Below are 6,132 nucleotides of genomic sequence, written 5' to 3'. Positions count from 1 at the left end.
CCGCCGAGCTGCTCTGGCCTCGCGGCAGATGGCTGGGCGGGCGGCCAGGCCCGGCGGACACCCCGCCCACTGGCCCGGCGGCTGCGTTCAGGCTCCTGCGCTCTGTCTCCAGGCCGGTGGGGTGCGTCGCGGGATGGCTCAGACCCCCAGAGTTGGAGGGAGAAATCCCACCAGGTTGGCTGCGTTCCTGGAGCCTCCAAATCCCTGACTCTAGACCCAAGAGTTCTTCTGCTGCGGTGAAGAGTGGAATGCGGGAGTCCCTTTGCTCTTCAGAGACGGTGGCGATAGATCCCAGAGATAGAATCGCTAGAGGAAAAGTGATCTCAATATGGCACTGGAGAGTCTGTTGAGAAGTACAATTGCTGCCATGGAATTCACCAAACTGCTTCGGGACAGGACGGAATGCTTATCACCCCAGAGCCCAGCTATAGTCAGGTGCACAGTAATGGTTTAATAAATGGACTGAATGGAGAATGAGTGTATGCATGCATGACTGAGACAGTAAATCTCAAACCAGACCTAGGTGTTTTGTTAAGTACCATGGAGCCAGTTCTGACTCACAGGAACCTCATGTGTCAGAGTAGATCTGTGTGCTCCATAAGGTATTCAAGGCCACGACCTTTCAGAGCAGAACAGCCTGTCTTTCAAGGAGCCTCTAGGTGAGCTTAAATCGCCAGCTATTTGGCTAGTAGCCCACCACTTAATCTATTTGCACCACCTGGTGTCTCCTAGAACCAGGGGTAATTACCTACGTTTACTAACAGATCTCATCCTTCCTTAACTTTTAATTAATAAATACCGAGTGCCCTACTATGTGCAACATAGAAGATTGGGAATCATAGAATACTTATTTGTACTTATGTAATCTATCAACAATCTGTGTTATGCAGATGACACAACCCTGGTTGCTGAAACTGAGGAGGACTTGAAGAGCTTGCTGCAAGAGGGTCAAGGACTGCATCCTCCAATATGGACTGAGGCTCAATGTCAAGAAGACAAAGATTCTCACCACTGAGCCAATTGGTAGCATCAGGATGGATGGTGAAGAGATTGAGATTGTACACAGCTTTAGTTTGCTTGACTCCACAGTCAACACTCTTGGCACCAGTAGCCAGGAAATTAAAAGGCATATTGCCATGGGAAAGTCTGCTGTTAGGGACCTCTCCAAAGTACTGAAGAGCAATGGTGTCTCTCTGGAGACTAAGGTGTGTCTTGTTATGCATCAGAAAGTTGGACAATGACAAAGGAGGACAGAAGGAGAATTGATGCCTTTGAGCTGTGGTGCTGGAGATGAGTATTGAGAATACCATGGACTGCTAAGAAAACAAACAGATTCATCCTGGAAAGGGTTAAACTGGGTGGCTCCTTGGAGGCAAGGATTCTGAGGATCAGTCTAACATACTTTGGACATGTTGTGAGGAGAGACCGGTCCTTGGAGAGGGACATCATGCTTGGGAGGGTGGAGGGACAGCGCAGGAGGGGAAGGCCCTCTATGAGGTGGATTGATTCAGTGACTGGGGTAATTGGGATGGGAGTGTCAGAGACAGTGCGATTGGCACAGGACAGAGCAGAGTTTAGGGCTGTTGTACATAGGGTCGCTATGAGTCACAAGCGACTCAAAGGCACATAACAACAACATACCAAGAAGCGGTTATTAGCAGAAAAAAATCAGGAAAGTGTGTATTGTATCCTTTCTCCAAACATTAAATCTGTGTGCTGAGCAAATCATATGGAAAGATGGACTTTATGAAAAAGAATCTAAGGTCAGTGTTGGAGAAAGGCTCGTCAACAGGCTGCATATGCAGAATGCACAATCTTGCTCAATTAAAGAGGACTTGAAGCACTTGCTGCAGAAGATCACACTATAACCTTCAATATGGATTACATCTCAACAAGAAAGCAAAGATACTCACCATGAGCCAAAAGGCAACACCATGATAGATGGAGAAAGAATAGAAATTGTCAAAATTTCATCTTATTTGAATCCACAATCAACACCCTTGGTACTAGCAAGAAGACAAAAGACATTATCACATTGGGAAAATCTACTGTCAAGGACCTTTCAGAAGTTCTAAAGAACAATGATATAAGTTTGAAGACCCAACTCAAGGTCTTTTAAATTATTATGAAAATTGGACAATGAATAAGCATAGAAAAAGAATCGATGCCTTTGATTCATGGTGTTGGAAAAGAGAATATCTCATGGACTGTTAAAAGAACAAATATCCCTTGGACACTTTGAGTATATTGTTAGGAGGGGTCAATCCTTGGAAAAGGACATCATGCTCGGAAAAGTAGGAAGGAGGAGAAGACTCAATGAGATGTACTGACACAATGAGTGAATGGGTTCAAAGGTGGCAGAAAAGAGCAGGGTTCATAGGGTCACTACTGTTCATAGGGTCACTATGGGTCATCATCAACTTGATGGCACCTAACAACAATAAAAACTATGTGCAAAGGATGGTGCTATTCATGAGCTATAGAAGTAACAAGACAAGGAAGGCTGTGGGGAGTCAGAGTCCTCAATATTCAGCCATGGGGCACTCAGGTTTGGAAAGAAAAGAGTGATAAAACACTACTGAAAAGATAAAATAGGAAGAATTTGATGCCTTCGAGTTGTGGTGCTGGAGAAGGTTCTTGGACATACCATGGACTGCCAAGAAAACAAATATGTCTATCTCGGAAAGGGTGAAACCAAGTTTCTCCTTGAGACCAGTCCAGGACATCATGCTCAGAATGGTGGAGGGAGAGTGCAGGAGAGGAAGACCCCGATGAGATGGATTGATATAGTAACTAGGACAATGGGGGTAGATGTGCTGGAGTTAGTGAGACTGGCTCAGGATAGTGCAGGGTTGAGAGCTGTTGGACATTGGGTCCCTATAAGTCACAGGTGCCTTGATGTCACATAACAAGAGCAACACATGATAGGGAATAAAGAAGATTGATTATTCATGATAGTTTTCAAGGAAACTCTTTTCCATTTGAATGGAGTACAAACTTGATGAACAGGGATCAGATATGAGCATGTCTGAAGGAAGGGTGTTCCAGGCACAGGGCATAGCTAGTGTAAAGACTCAGTGCAGGAGTGTTGTTGTTAGATTGGGTACAACTCATATTAACCCTAAATGTGACAGAATTTAGTTTCCCAGTCTTTCATCAGCCTCACAATCACTGTGGAGCTTGTTGTAGCCATTCTGTCACTCCAGCTCAGGGAGGCTCTTCCTTTTTTTCCATTGACTGTCTACTTTACCAAGCATGATGTCCTTCTCTAGTGATTGATTGCTCCATGTCTGTTGATAGTTAATGTTGTGTATCAAAGTGGCCATGATCTTTGTTGTTATTGGGTTCTGTCAAGTATGACTCACAGCAACCCTATGAACAGTTGGTCACCCTATTCTGTGCCATCCTCATCAGCTCTGACACTCTAGAGCCCATTGCCGAAGTCAGTGAGTCAGCCTATCTTGTTGGGGGATCTTTCTCTGCTTCACTGGCCCATCTTTCCAAGCTTGATGCTCTTTTCCAAGAAAAAGCCTCACATAGCTACATGTCCAATGTATGAAAGATGAAGCTTCACTATCTTTGCCTCCAAGGAGCACTCTGGCTGCACCCTTTCCAAGACAAGCCTGTCCATTCTTTTGGCAGTACATGGGATATCCAATACTCTTCTCCAGCATGACTCAAATGCATGAGTTCTTCTTTCTGTCATCTTTATTCATTGTCCAACTCTCTGATGTGGTGATTGAGAAGAACATGGCCTGACTCGCACACACCTTAGTCTTCAAACTGACATCAAACTGACTGCTCTTTGACATTTTTGAGAATTCCCTGACAGTGGATTTTCCCAATGCAATATGTTTCCTGATTTCCTGGCTGCTGGTGCCAAGGGTGTTGATTGCTGATCCAGGCAAAATAAGATGATTGACAGCTTCAATCCTTTCTCTATCATTGTGTTGACTGTTGGTCCTTTAGTGAGGACCTCTGTTTTCTTGATGTTGAGATGTAATTCATACACAAAGCTCTAGTCTTTAATTTTCTGCAGCAACTGCTTTATATCCATGATATAAATAATGTAAATATTGTGTGCAAAGAGATGGAGTCAGAAAATCAAAATGGCTGAACTCACTCAGCATTTCTTAAGCTGAAGGAACTGAAGAACAAATTCAAGCCTCAATATGCAATACTTAGGATGCTTTGTACAGAATTTTAAATCACCCAGGAAGCATTAAAAGAAGAGGGAAGGAGTATATAGTCACTGTACCAAAATTAATTGGTAGACACAGGAGAATTTCATGAAACAACATATGAGCAAGAGCTTGTGGTGATGAAGGAAGATGTTCAAACTGTTCTGAAGGAATTGGCACTAAACAAGCCCCCAGGAATTGATGGCATACCATTTGACATATTTCAACAGACAGATGCTGTCCTGAATGCATATACCAAGTTGTGCCAAGAAATCTGGAGGACAATCACCTGGCCAACTGACTGGAAGAGATGCATGTTTTTTTCCCATTACAAAGAAAGGTGGCCTAGCAGAGTGTGGAAATTATCAAACAATATCATTAATATCACATGCAAGCAAGATTCTGTTGAAAATAATCCCAAAATTACTAGAACAGCACGTAACAGAGAACTACCAGATGTGCATGCTGGTTTTAGAAGAGGTCATGGCACTAGGGATATTATAGCTAATGTTAGATGGATCTTGAATGAAAGCAGAGAGTACCAGGGGAAGGTCTATCTGTGTTTCATTGACTATAAAAAGGCATTTAACTGTATGAATCAACAAACTAGCTGACTCGAGAAGAATGGGAATCCTAGAACACTTGATTGTGCGTATGCGAAACCTATACTTGGATGAGGATGCAGTCGTCAGAACAGAGCAAGGAGACACTGCATGGTTCAAAATTGGAATGAGTGTATGCCAGGGATGTGTCCTATCTCCATACCTTTTCAATATATACGTGGAAGAGACCATCTGGGAAGCTGGGCTCTATGAGGAGGAATGTGGCATCAGGATTGGAGCAACTGATGTTATGCAGATGACACAACCTTGCTTGCTATAACTGAGGAGGACCTGAAGCGCTTGCTGCAAAAGGTCAAGGACTGCAGCCTTCAATATGGATTGAGGTTCAACATCAAGAAAACAAAGATTCCCACCACTGGTCCAATTGGCAGTATCATGATAGACGGTGAAGAGATTGAGATTATAAACAACTTTAGTTTGCTTGGCTCCACAATCAACATTAGCAGCCAGGAAATCAAAAGACAAATTCATTGGGAAAGGTTGCTGTCAGGGACCTCTTTACTGAAGAGCAACAATGTCAGTTTGAGACTAAGGTGCACCCGATCCAGGCCATGGTCTTTGCAATTCCTTGCTATGCATCAGAGAGCTGGACAATGACAAGGGATGATAGAAGGAGAATTGATGATTTTGAGTTTTAGTACTGGAGAAGAATATTGAATATACCACGGACTATTAGGAGAACAAACAGGTTCATCCTGGAGAGGGTGAAGCCAGGCTGCTCTTTGGAGGCAAGATTTCTGAAGCTTTGTCTGACATACTTTGGGCATGTTGCAAGGAGGAAAATTATGCTTGATAGGATGGAGGGACAGAGCAAGATAGGACGACCCTGGGTGAGATGGATTGACTCAGTGACTGGGGTAATGAGGGTAGGTGTGTCAGAGACAGTGAGGTTGGCGCAGTTCAGAGCTGTTGTACATAGGGTTGCTGTGAGTCACAGGCGACTTGATGGCACATAGCAACAACAACAACAACATGATGTTGATAAGGCAGGATTGCAAGTAGATCTGTAAAGATGTGATTAGCCTTATCTAATTAAAAGTAGGTCCCCTTAGAGACTGGTGGAACCCCTGAGACTATTACCCTTAGTCACCCTTCAAAACTGGAACAAAGCTCACCTCAATGGCTCACCATTCAGCCAAACAATTGACCTGTATGATGACCAATAGCACCAGGGAGGTGTTCACTCCTTAAAATAACTAGCCATTTTAAGTCAAAAGAGTAGCATTTCCCCCAATGATTGAGCCTGGAAGGCATGAAAGAGTGAAACAGAAGGACTAATGAAGAATAGAATTAAAGAGAAAGTGAGAAAGTACAATTACATTATGGGT

This window comes from Elephantulus edwardii, unplaced genomic scaffold (genome assembly GCF_000299155.1).
Source record: "Elephantulus edwardii isolate Elephantulus edwardi_28Jun2011 unplaced genomic scaffold, EleEdw1.0 scaffold00031, whole genome shotgun sequence".
Classification (NCBI taxonomy): Eukaryota; Metazoa; Chordata; class Mammalia; order Macroscelidea; family Macroscelididae; genus Elephantulus; species Elephantulus edwardii.
Note: the sequence above shows the minus strand (reverse complement) of the source record.